A 13,482-nucleotide genomic window follows, 5' to 3' on the forward strand; every position below is an offset into this window, starting at 1 on the left:
GCATAGACACGCCACCCCAGCCTTGTCCTCAGGTAAAGACTCCCTGTCACAAGATCACCAGCACTTTTCACCACAGGTGCAAATGCACAAGGCCATCCAACATGTCTGACCTACCTGCTGGACACTGAGATATCCAAACTCCCTCTCTTTGTGTTAGTGTGAACTGAAGTTTCCGGGGGCAGCGTGGGGGGCAAGGCACGCATATGTCTAAAGAGTCTACCAGGCCAATTGACTGATTAGAATTCCGTGACTGTGATGAGTTGGAACATTGCCAATCAGAGCCAAGATAATCTTAGACTAGTTTAAGTCCCCTTAATAGACACTCACTGCCCACCTGTGTCTGACTTAATGCTCTTTTGATTACCAGGTTAAAAAAAAATCTCTGGAATATATTAACTTAGCAGACCACTCGCTTCCATCAACCAACACTAAGAATTTCTTATCGGAGAGCATCTGGGAGTGCAACAGAGTTTGGTTGCTTCGCTGTCACGCTCCTACCCAGCCTTCCCACTGAGGTATTGGAAAATACTTTGGGCCGGGCGGTGGTGGCGCACGCCTTTAATCCCAGCACTCGGGAGGCAGAGCCAGGCGGATCTCTGTGAGTTCGAGGCCAGCCTGGGCTACCAAGTGAGCTCCAGGAAAGGCGCAAAGCTACACAGAGAAACCCTGTCTCGGAAAAACCAAAAAAAAAAAAAAAAAAAAAAAAAAAAAAAAAAAAAGGAAAATACTTTGATTTGTGGCTTGCTCTGCTTCTGTAGCTATAAAACCCATTATGAAACCTTTCCCACATTGGAACACAGAATTCAGGACAACCTGAATCTGCGTCCCTGGGTCGCCGTCACTCCTAGCTGGCTCCAGCATGCACTGTCCCCTGCTCCCTTTGAAGTGAGAGGGGTGCTTCGCATTGGGATGGTTTCACCGGCCAGCTCAGGACCCTCAGGTAAGCATCCTAGCTACCATTAGGGTTTATCATCAGTGACGCAAAGATGAACAACCAAATGCAAGGACACACGGGGTGAGGGATGAGGAGGAGGGTCACCCACACCTCCTGTGACTCTTCTAGAATGTAAGGGCGTTAACCAACCCGTTTGCTCCCACATTTCACTGCTGGGGACTTTTTAATCATTTAGTCTTCATTATTCTTCCTCCCCCTGGAGTGTGACAGAATGTTCTTATTTTATAATCCCATCTTTGGCAGCATTGGGGCCCCAGACTAGGTCAGTCTTTAGTGTAAACTTAAACATAACCAAACGGTTCCCTACGAATATCACGCAATCCTCATGTCTTACCCTTAGGAGGGTTGTATTGGGAATCAGGGACAAAGGCCAGCTGTGCTTTGTACAGGGAGGCGGGGTAAGTGGTTGGCAAAGCTGAAATGAGAATTGTTGAAAAAAATGAAATCAAATTCTCTTAACAACTAGTTGATTGAGAAAGAGAAAGATGTGGGGATGGAGGAAGGGACACACAGCATGTGTGGGAAGGGGAGGGGGACTGGGACATTATAAAACACATTAACCAGCAAATTTTAAACAAGTAGAAAAGTCAGCTTTTAAAAAATAATAGACAATGCCAAAACTGGCTTAAGGGGAAATAAGCAGCCTTAAATAGAGCAGCAGACACGAAGAAATAGAATGGTTAAAAGAAAAAAATGAAAGAAAGGAAAGAGAAAAGAAAGCATAGAGCCCTTGTTTTTCTTGAAATAAGTGTGAACTTTGGGTAGTCTTGTCAGCTGTCAGAGGACAGAAATACAGCTCCACACTGCCACACACTGGGGGGCTCCCCTAGATTTTTAGGGACCTTGGCCCAGGCCAACCTAGAACTAAATAGCTTCAACACTGAAAAGAATCTCAGGACTAAGAGACAGAGTGGAGCAGAGTTGGAAATGTTATTGAAGGGATTTTAATATAGGCTTCAGGGTTGAGAGAAGAGAAAACCCCATCCAAGTGGCGGTATGTGCTTCCCAAGACAAAGTATGGGAAAATAAGACAGGCTCTTCCAGTGGGAGTGAGTAACTCATTGTCTTGGTATTAGCCACAGATACCATTTTGGCAACTCAAGTTACACACCTCAAGAGGTTGCTAAGAAACCCTCCCTCTACCTGTCTCTCTATGAGAGGTCAGTCCATAAGGTGGCTCTGGAGACACCTTGAATAGAATTACAGTCTGACAAGGTGGAACCAGGAGCCACAAGTCCTTTCCCTGCAGACAGGATTTCTGGGGAGATTCCTAGAAAATTGCAGGTTTATGGCTTGGGAAAGCCTCAAGCAGCTGTTGGTGGCTCTGGAATTCACACTTCCTCTGCCCAAGAGAGACTTTAACCAAGTTCTTGAACTGGGGCCATGGAGGAGGACATGAAGAAATGGTGATAGTTAGCTAGGTTAAAATGTTTAACTTCAGTGCAACAAACGATGGTGTGAAACACTAGTGAGAGTCCTTTTGAAATGTGTTTCCATCACTGCGGCAGATGTCTGACCGAGACACCATGAGAAAAGGTTTGTGTCTTCTCGTAGTTTTAGAGGTTCGGGTCCATCGTGGCAGAGAGAGTGTGGCAGAACACAGCAGTTCACATTACCGTGGCCGAGAAGCAGAGAAGGGGAAGAGCCACCCTGCAGGCTTCCCCCTCTCTCCCTTTGATGACTTCTTTTGAAAAGGGTTAGTCAGGCATTTTATGAGGGCTGTCCCTCAAGAGGGATTTGTCTGGTGCTCTTCTCTGCATTAGACTGGATTTATAAGGCTCGGAGAAAGAACGCGAGAGAAGCCAAGTGCCCTTTTCATCACATCCTAATGTGAGGTAAATCACCGTCCTGTCAGGGGTACCCGGAGCAGGAACTGGAGACACAGCCCTACGCTGAGGAATTCTCCTCAGAGACCTCTACTGGGAGGAAGATGGGATTCTCGACTCTACTGCAGGAAAGAACTCAGTCAGTGTGAAGCAGAGTTGGAGTTCTTAAGGAAAGACATTCAGGGGCTGGAGAGATGGCTCAGGGGTGGAGAGCACTTACTGTTCTTGCAGAGGAACCTAGTTTGATTCCTAGCACCCAGGACAGGTGACTCACAACCGTCTGTATCTCCGGTTCCACAGGGATCTGAAGCCTCTGCCCTCTGAGGGCACCAGCCCAGAGGGCACATGCCCAACAGAGATACCTACGGAACACATAACTAAAAATAAAATAACCCTTCAAAAAGATTCCAACACAGATTTAAGCATGATTATTAACAGAAAGACAGGGGCTTAGTGTGTACCTGAGTGTGAGTATGGACTTCTCAAGAGAGAGACTCCCTGAATGTCTTAAGAATGGCCATATATAAGATTTCAGTGGTTGTGAAGGAGTTTTAAGAGATTTGTCTCCCCTTGTTTTTTGCTCAGTGAGATCATGGGGTGCCTTGTTGGATATGATTATAGATATAGTAAATAACAAGAGCTGCACAAGAGGGCAACGATGTCTTCACTGTAAACCAAGTGTATAGTCTCTTTTCAAAAAGACTCCCAGCAAGTTGAAGTTTTCCATGTGGGAAAGGGGTAAGGCCTCCTTGAAGGTCACGGGAACTTAGGTCTTAAGCGTGGTTTATAGCTGACTGTAAACGTCCCCGTGTGAAAGCTTGCTTTACAAAAGGTAGATTGTCTCTGTGTGACCTTGCAGCAGATTGTGTTTGTCATGCTGCAATTCTTTATATATATATATATATATATATAATATATATATATATATGTGTGTATATATATATATAATTTTTATATATATATTTAAAACACTTTTTCTCACACAATATATTCTGATCATGGTTTCCCCTCCCTCTACTCCTCCCAGTTCCTCCCCACCTCCCCACCCATCCAGATCCATCCCCTTCCTGTCTCTCATTAGAAAACAAACAGGCTTCTAAAGGATAATAATAAAAAAAATTAAAAGATAAACTAACACATTGGAATAAGACAAAACAAACCAACAGAAGGGAAAGGGCTAAGAAGAGGCACAAGACTCACATAGAGCACAGGGACCCACTTGTTTGCACACTCAGGAATCCCATAAAAACACTGAAGTGGGAGCCAGAATGCATATGCAAAGGACCTGTAAGGAAAAAAGAGAAAAGATAATGTATGTGTAAATAAAATAAAAATTAAAAATTCAACACATTTTAAAAAGCCTTGACACATTCTGAAAAGAGACTCAATAGCTCCAGAGTGAGAGGCCCTTCCCCCCATTTCCTGCTAGCTCCCACATCTTTCTGCGCCCCCCCCCCCAATTCCAAGGTTTATCACCTGGCTGAAGGGGTGCCCAGATTTCTCCATTGTAGAAGTCACTTGTCCTCTCTTTCCATGGCTGCACTCTGGAAGGAGCTTGCCACGCACAGATTCATTATCTGTCGTGGGTTTGGTGTGGTTTTTTTTTTTTTTTTTTTTTTAAATTCGGTTCTTTTTATTTTCTCCTCTGATTAGTTTTGCAGTGATATGCCTCAAAAATATATCCTCCATATCAAACTTTGCAAATTGTTAACATAAAGCTATTCCAATTTTCTCTCATGACTAAAACAATAATCTTCCTACGTCAGATGTGGTAGACCCTTTTGTTACACCCCAGTTACTTGTATAATTGTTTGATTTTCAATTTTACTTCAGAATTGCTCATCTTTTTCCTTCTTTCTCTGAGAATCGGTTTGTATTCTATTGACCACTTTCATTGTTTCTTATCATTTTATCTGCTATTAGTATCTTGTCCTAGTCACGACCTCCTGATTTCCATTCTTCCCAGGTTCACTGTGTTGTTTTCCAAACTTGACTTGGGTAACTAGTTTTATTTAGTCTTTTTTCCTTGCATGGAGGCCATGCAAATCTCCTGCCTCATTCCCAGTTTAGTATACGTGCTGCCAAAGCCAGCACCATTGAATCTTTTTCTCATTGGTACTTTATAACAGAATTTACATATATCTATTTCTTTCCTGATATAATTTGGTGGTATGTACAAGGCTCAGTATAAAGTGCTTTCATTATTATCCATTGTCAAATATTTTGCATTTTCATTCTTATTTACATTTAAATGAGGAATTTGCAAGTTGTCCAGATTTCCTTTGTGACTCAGTATGTAAGCTACTTTTCATCTTCATATATACTTGAAAATAATGAATTGCTCTCTGTTCCTTTGAGTTTTTTTCCCCCTTACTTTGCTGGGATTTCTACTAAATATAGATATTGAATGCTGAGGAAATGGCTCTGCTTTTAAAAGCTCATGTAGAGGACCTGGGTTTAATTCCTAGCATTCACATGGTGACTTATTATTGTCAATAGCCCTAGTTCAAACAGATCCATCTTCTGGCATCTGAGGATACTGTACTTACAGGGTGCACATACATATATGAAGGCAAACAGATATACCAAAAATATAAATAAATTATCTTTTAAAAGTATAGATATGTAGATACTGATGTTTTTATTCCTCTATTCCATACCTTTCAGCTGACCTTCCATATTTTTTCAATTCTACTCTCATTGGGTTCTTGAAGAGCTCTTTAATCTGAACTTCTAGCTCCCTAATTGACTTCCAGATTAAGACTCCTCTACCAGTTTTTCCCTCTGAACACCTGTTTCTGCTTTACATTTTCTGTTTCTGCTTCATCACTCTGTGATGATGCTCAGACTTGGTCTATTATCTTTCCCCTTTCTTACAAAGAGATTGTGTTCTCAGAGTTTGTATTGCCCATACATACACCCATAGGTCACACCCAGCATTAGATTTTCTACTATTTTCATGGTAATGTCTCTGAAAGGGAATAGTACAAACCCCAAGCCTTAGCTTGTGCCCTTGGTAGTGAATTTATGGATCTGAAAGGATTCTTTAGTGTTAAGAACTTCTGTTTGGATCTTTCATCTTCTTCCATTCCCATTCTCTCTCACTCATAATTATCTCAAATATCACTTCCACCCTTCTACCAAAACAGTTTTATTAAAGGTTGTTTCCTCCTGAGATCTCATCATCTAGACTACAGGTTCTCAGCAAAAGGTGAGATCTGGTTATCTGTGTGGGAACCTTAGGGCATGTAGAGCAAGAGGCAAAGAAAGATGAACATCCCAAAATGCATGAGAGTGTCCCATACGATAAAGTACCATCTCAAACAAAATGACAGTAGTGTCCTCATGGGTAATGATAAGGGAATAGAGTTTAGCTGTGATTCATTCATTTGCACCAGGGGTTTTCTCCTCTACTTTCAGGGGTTGTCGATAGTGACTGGTACCACCATAGTTGGTGCTGAATGATTATGTGAATTGTGTCCACCTTTTTGTGATAAGGTAGCAGTCGATGCTCTAGTAAGGACACTGTTAGATCTCTCTCTCTCTCTCTCTCTCTCTCTCTCTCTCTCTCTCTCTCTCTCTCTCTCTCTCTCTCTCTCTGTGTGTGTGTGTGTGTGTGTGTGTGTGTGTGTGTTGGATATCTACGTGCATAGACTTGTGCATGGTGTATGAAGGCCACAGTTTCGTTCATGTTAGCTGTCTTCCTCTCTCATTCTTCAACTCACTTTTTTTTGAGACAGTTTCTAACTGAACATGGAGTTCGTTATTCCAGTTAGACTTAACGGCCAGTAAGCTCCCAGAATCCTCCTTCTGTCTCCCACCCTCAACTGCCAGTGCTGAAGTTACAGGCACATATGAATTAAAAAAATAAAAATAAATCTTTTTTATAAAAAAAATACTTTATCTTAGAAGATAAGATATCCAGAGCCAGGTATTGGGGTACATGCCTGTAACCCCAGCACTCAGGAAGTGGAGGCAGAATGATCAGGAATTGAGAGCCAACCTTGGAAATATCATGAGTTTGATGCCAGTCTGGGCTATATTTTCTTTTTATAAGGCTGAGGACATAGCTGAATGGTAGAATGCTTGCCTAGCATTTATGAGAGCCTAGGTTTAACTCCCAAAACAAAATGTCATGCTTTAAAAATAATGAAACAAAACCCAGTTATGTGACACTTATTGGTGGAAAATAGAATATAGACGAAACAGAATGAAAAGCTTAAAGTCATGGGATTATATCCACGAATTGATGGTAATTTGGGATGATACAGATGGCAACACCAGTGTGTGTGTATGAGGACATGATGAAATGTTTGAGGACTGTTTGGTAGATGACATGAAAACTTGGATCACTTTGTGGAGAGCTGTTTTTTTTTCTCCATTTGATAAGATTCTTAACATATTTTAACATCCAAATGACTGCAGTAATCAGCTCTCTGTCAGTATTACAAAATGCCTGAGACAATTAGCTTACAAAAAGAAAAGGTTCCTTTGAACTAAAGCTTAGGAGAGTCTAGCTGATGGTCAGGAGAAGCCCTTGCTGTTGTGTAGATGTAATTCTAAACGGCTTTATTAAATAAGAAACACAGAGCCAAATGGAAAGTTAAAAGCCCAGAGACCAGAGAGCAGTAGCCAAAAGCTGAGAACACCTTCTTACCACCTGATGCCGCTGCCATCATTCCCCTGAGAAAGATCTTAACCACAGCCATTATTACCACCCTGCCGTTCTGCACGTTCTTTCTTCTTACTGCCACTTAGAATTCATCTGCAGTAGACAGCTCTTTCACGGTTCTCACTTACAGTGTGTTTGTTTATTTGTATCAGATTTTCAAAAGCATTTTGGCTGTTTCTAAAACCAATGCCCCCTCCCTTTGTGACTTGAACTGTTTCAGCTTTAATAACTTGGGATTCTCTCGGGTTAGGCTTCTGTGCCATTTTGGCCTGACCTCTAGTTCTTGCTTTGTTTTGTTTTGTTGTTGTTTGTTTGTTTTTAAGTAATTCCTAATCCTTGTAAGGCATTCCAGGCTCTTACCATGTCCCATCTCAAAGTTCTGGAGTCAATCAAATGCTTCTCCCAGGAACTCTGATTTTCTTTATTGAGAGTTTAGAAATAAAGGTCTGGGCACTGAGCATTGTTATTGTAAAGCAGCTCAGAAACCAGAGCTTGGGGACACATCTATGTACAAACACTTGCATAGGTACAAATAGAAGTCTGTGGATCTATTTTGAAGATGTGAGCCTATATTGATAACTCTGATGCATAGCAATTCCCACAGGGTTCTTTGGAATAGAAGCATCCATTTTCTTTCTTGTCACTGTTCTGTCAGGTTCTTTCAGGGACAAGTCTGTCTCTTTCTGGGTGAAGTCGTTCAGATCTCAGGTGGCTATTCCTGTTTTTGGATTGAAGTTTGAGATCTTGAGAGCCGCTCTCTGAGTTCCATTTCCTTCCCTTGGCTGTGTTTTGTTGTTTTTGCTCGTTTCCGTTTTTGTTTTGCCTTCTACTAGGATAACTGAACATTTTTACTCTTATTATTTCATTTAATCTCCATAATGTCTTGATATCAATTCCTCTTTTAAAAAAAGTAATATTAGTAGTTCCCACTAAGGATTACTAAGGAAAATAGGTGTTGTAGTGGTTTGAATGAGAATTTCCCATGCTCTCAGATATTTGTATAATTGGTCCCCTGTCGGAGGAGGCACTGATTGGGGAGGTTGAGAAGGTGCAGCCTTGCTAGAGGAAGCGAGTCACTTGAGGCTGGCTTGGAGCGCTCTCCGCACTGGTGGTTGAGGATGTTTTCTCTCAACTTTCTGCTGCTGCCACTATGCCTTCCTCCTATGATGGCCTCTTATTCCTCGGAAACCCTAACTAAAATAAACTTGAGTTGCTCTTGGTCATGATGCTCTATCACAGCAACAGGAAGGTGACTAATACTATTGTTCTGCTCTGTGGTTTAGAGAGTAACACAAGAAAAAGTGTCTGTACATGTTTGGGACAGATGTAGTTTTTGTCTCAAAATTTGTCATCATTGGTTAGTTGAACCCAGAGTGAGAGAACCAATGGATGTGGAAGGCTGGTTGTACTTACTTTAACTTAACTTTTAACTGACTTTTATCTGATTGGTTTCCCAGTTATTCTAGTTTCTTCCTTCCTTCCTCCCTTTCTTTTTAACTTTTTTGTTTTACGAATGTGGGTGTTTGGCTTGTATGTCTGTATACTATGTGAGTGCAATACCCATGAAGGCCAGAAGAAGGCATCAGATCTCCCGGGCAGGAGTTTGAAATGGCTGTAAGCTATCCTGTGGGTGCTGGGAATTGAACCTGAGTTCTCTGAAAGAACAGCCAATGGTCTTAACCATTGAACCATCTCTCCAGTCTCTGAATTTGTTTTCTTATACTGATGTTTGTAGAAATCTTGGAGTGGAATATTTTAGAACTATTTCTTGCCAAGAAAAAACTTCCCCTTTAGACCCAGAGTTGTACATAATGTCTTGGTGTCTGGATGACCCTCTTGAATTGGACCTGCATAAATCACACTTCACAATCCCTCTATGGGCATGATACTAGTTTTGCAAGTTAGAATTCGTGAATATGCCCCAAGCACAGGCTTCAGTTTTCCTTGATTTGGAGATAATAATCCCTTGAACTACAAAAGCCAAGTACTTTACTTACTCATGGATGGCTGATTGCAGATAAGAATTTATAGAGGAAGTCACATTCCTGAAGATATAAATAGCCCACACCACTTTTTAAGAAGCATGATTCTCTGCTTCAGCTACAGTAAAAGACTGAAGGTTCTGAACTATACCACATTTCCACATTCCGGGAGAATCAGAGCCTGGCTTCATAGTGCAGGTCTATAATCCCAAGTACTTGGGAGACTGAGGCAAGAGGATCACAAAAATAAAATGAGCCTGGTTATAGAGAGAGTTAGTTCAAGGCTAGCTTGAGCAACATAGCATTGTTTCAAAACAAACAAATAGACCAGCATGTGCAAGGCTCTGTGTTTAATTCCTAACACTGAATCAAAAAGAAAGAAAAGAGAGAAGTTGGTAGGGAGGGCAGAAAGGAAAGGAGGCAAACTGGCTGGGAGGCAGAGCAGGGAGGGAGGAAATCTGTCGCCTGAACAATCCAATCTGTATGTGAAACCTGTAAATTGGATCTTTGCACAGGTTTTCATTGGTTAGAATGGAATCAGATCTTTGTAAACCCATGCCCTGGAACATTGCTCATGTAGCTGGTCCCAAAGTCAAGAGTTCAGCTAGACACTGGCTGCCTACAGGTGTGGAAAGGCAGCCTGACATCAGAAGATACCAGAGAACTGCTAAGGTCATCCATCACTCTATATTTAGCATATAAACTACAGCCTCCTCTACTTAGAAAGGGCATGAAGAAACAAAGCAGATGAACACAGGCATACTGAACATCGGGTATACCTGAACCTTGGCTGCTAACCAAGAGAGAGAGTTCTGAGGAGTCAGCATATGTATGCCAACAGTTGTGCATGCCACAGTCACAGAAGTATCAGGTGCCTTCAGGCCTAAAGAACATATATAGTCAACCATGTAACACTTTACATTCTGCAGCAGTTGGCAGTCATGGGTGGTAGCTTCTGTTCAGATCAGTTCTATTCTTGACTCTAGAAAAGATACCATTTCCTCCATAAGAGCACCATACATTACTACCATCTGCCACCTCTGAATCATGACCTCAGAGATGTCCTGGAGCTGTTCTGGGGTGACCTGTCAGTCTGGGTTTTGGTTTTGGTTCTTTGGTGAGTAAACATGTGACTCACAGCTGATCCTTTTATATCTTGACAGATGAGAGGACCTGACACTTGACAGTCATCAGGTGAGGAGCCAATAGAAATCTACAGCATCATGAACTTCTAGGGCATGGTCCTGAAATGTGTGTCCTTGGTCTGAATGTGATCTGACTCACTGCAGTGTGGTAAGTGGGGTGTGACCATGAACTCTGATGTGTCAACTCATTCCTTGTTGATGCCATGGTACAACTTTGTCAAATGAGTCATAGAACTCACATAAACCAGAATACAAAAGCTTCATGGGTAACTCCAGGAAGGATCTGTCTGGTCTGAGGTCCAGAGAGTGCATCTGGTGAGGACTTTCTTGTTGGCAGCACAGAACATCACTTGGCAAGAGACAAGAACAATATTTTTCTTAATTAATGAACATTTAAATAATACTCTACTTCCTATGCAACATAAGGATTTCAAGATGGTTTTCTTGACTTACCCCATTGCGTTCTTCTGGCTTTTGCTGTCATACATTTGACCTTTGCATGCACTAGTCACACTGGGTGGCACCTGCTATATTTGCTTTATAAAACTGTTTATCTTTTAGAGGAATGGAAAGTACAGGAAAGTCAATTCTACTTCACTTTTCTTCATTTTCACAATCATATTTCTTTATACAGAATTGACTTGACTGCTGGTTTCGTATTCTTTCATGATAAGGAACTCCTGGTAAAGAATTATGTCTTGGCTTATATTAAAAAGAAAACATTTCTACTCCACTTTTAAAAGTCATATTGCTAAGGCTCTGGACCCCATTGCTTTTTTTAAGCCTTTTAAGGATTTCATCTTGTTGCTTGGTTCCTGGCAGTCGGCCATAATTCTTATTACTGCTAATATGATCTTCTTCTCTGGTTGTCTTTGGAAACTGTATCTTTGTCTTTCATTTTTCAATAGTTGGAATGCTGTTCACTTTTCTGCAATTTTTTTGAGATAGAGTTTCTCTGAGCAGCCCTGCCCTGGCTATCCTGGAACTTGCTACATAGACCAGGATGGACACAAACTCACATAGGTCCACTTGACTCAGCCTCCAAAGTGCCTGAATTGAAAGTGTGTGTCAGCATATCCAGCCAGTCTATTTTACTTGTTATGGACTTTGCCATATGATAATAGTTATTTTAAAAAAATAATCTGTGAGAAAATTCCCATATCAATGCCATATATGGGACAGTGATTTGTCCCACAACATAGGAATGTGTCACTTTGTCCTCTGCCTTTTGACATGTTCCATTTTGGGGTTGAAATTGGCACATTCTGTACACAATAGTACAGATTTGAGTAGATTACTATTTTGTGATCATTGAGCATCCTTACTCTCTCTGTTTCTGCTTCCTTCCTTCCTTCTTCCTACCTTCTAGGTGCTCACCATGCTGTCTTGTAGTACAGATCTCTCCTGATCTTATTTTCAGCTGCCCCTCTTCACAGGGCTCTTCTCCAGGTTTTATTTTCATTTTTTATTACATTTGTGTGTGTGTTTCTCTCTCTCTCTCTCTCTCTCTCTCTCTCTCTCTCTCTCTCTCTCTCTGAGTGTGTGTGTGTGTGTGTGTGTGTGTGTGTGTGTGTGTGTGCACCCACATGTATATATGTGGATATGTAGAGGTCAGAGGGTGACTTTCAGGAATTGGTTCTCTCCTTCCACCTGGGGACTGAACTCAGGTTGGCAGTCTTGGTGACAGGTGCTTTTACTTCCTGAACCATCACATCAACCATCCTCTCTGGAATTTGAAAAGAACCCTCTCTCTGCTTTGGAACCCTGTCTCCTTCCTTTCCAATTACTCTCCCACCTCAAGGCTCCATGGTTACAAGGCTCTCTCTCCCAACAAGCTCACTTCTGAAGGGTAATTTTTTGTCAGATCCTTTCCTAAACCAAACAGTTATGCTTTGAGTAGACATGTGCTTCCTATGCTAGGTCCTTACTGTGGGGAGCTGTGTTAATTTATACAGGAATCGGGCTGGGTTTAAAGTTTACGGTTACTGTGCTTGCCCTCAGTGTACCAAAGTCTTTAATTCCTTGTCCATCTGTAATGTCTGGAGTCAGGACTACTTTGCCATAGAGGATTTCTCTGTTTTACTCACACCTCTGGATCATTCTAAAGCCTTTTCTAAAAGGTAGCACTATGTCTTAGAAGAGGGTTTGGTGGTTTGAAAGAAAATGACCACCAGGGAGAGTGGCACTATTAGGAGCTATGGCTTTGTGGGAGTAGGTGGGACCTTATTGGAGGAAGTGTGACATCGTGGGGGTGGGCTTTGAGGTTTCCTGTGCTCATGCTACTCCCAGTGAGATAGTCTACTTCCTGTTACTTGCATATCAAGATGCAGCAGTTTCTTCTCCAATACCATGTCTGCCTGCATGCTGCCATGCTCTCTGCCATGATGATAATGGACTAAACCTCTGAAACTGTAAATCACCACCTCAATTAAATGTTTGCCTTTATAAGAGTTGCTGTGGCTCTGGCATGTTCCTGACTGTGCTGACACACTCCTTGAATCCCAGGACTCAGGAGGCAGAGGTAATGGATCTCTGTGAGTTCAAGGCCAGCCTGGTGTACAAAGCAAGTTCAGGATAGCCAGAGAAACCTCATCTTGAAAACTAAGAAAAAAAAAAAAAAGTAATGGTGGTCATGGTGTTTCTCACAGCAATAAACCCTAAACAAGGATCTTTCATTTTCAATGCCAGAAAAACTCTATGATAATCATACTTGTAGTCATGTTAAGTTTTCTAGGTATACATAGATATAATTCAGTGAGGTAGGTAATCTTAAAACACCTACAAAGACCTACAGAGTACGGCATTTAAAAGGTTTTAAAAACTTAAGACTTAGACAATGAGACACATCTGCTCCTGGCAGCACCAAATACTTCAAGGAAGATGATGGGTATTGAAGAAACTC

The 13,482-nt window shown here is 41.6% G+C and overlaps 2 protein-coding genes across 16 annotated transcripts in view; one reads left to right on the forward strand and one right to left on the reverse strand.

Moving 5' to 3' along the window:
* Window positions 1-6,498, reverse strand: part of LOC102914125 (NXPE family member 2) — a 60,426-nt gene extending 53,928 nt beyond the window's left edge. The window contains exons 1-3 of the mRNA XM_076576206.1: window positions 4,258-6,498; window positions 4,001-4,066; window positions 1,290-1,370 (exon numbers count right to left, since the gene is read on the reverse strand). The gene's annotated coding sequence lies outside the window, so the exon portion shown is untranslated. The remainder of the gene's footprint in view (window positions 1-1,289; window positions 1,371-4,000; window positions 4,067-4,257) is intronic.
* The window catches only part of LOC107401539 (NXPE family member 4), a 232,061-nt gene that overhangs the window by 205,865 nt on the left and 12,714 nt on the right, over window positions 1-13,482 (forward strand). For 3 of the 15 annotated variants that reach the window (XM_076576220.1, XM_076576221.1, XM_076576222.1), the window contains exons 2-3: window positions 368-515; window positions 10,599-10,728. The gene's annotated coding sequence lies outside the window, so the exon portion shown is untranslated. Of the gene's footprint in view, window positions 1-367; window positions 516-800; window positions 941-6,588; window positions 6,713-10,598; window positions 10,729-13,482 lie in introns of those variants that run through there. The other 12 variants (XM_076576213.1, XM_076576225.1, XM_076576226.1 and 9 more) reach the window with 7 other exon arrangements.

The sequence above is a fragment of the Peromyscus maniculatus genome, chromosome 7 (genome assembly GCF_049852395.1).
Source record: "Peromyscus maniculatus bairdii isolate BWxNUB_F1_BW_parent chromosome 7, HU_Pman_BW_mat_3.1, whole genome shotgun sequence".
In the NCBI taxonomy this organism is placed as follows: Eukaryota; Metazoa; Chordata; class Mammalia; order Rodentia; family Cricetidae; genus Peromyscus; species Peromyscus maniculatus.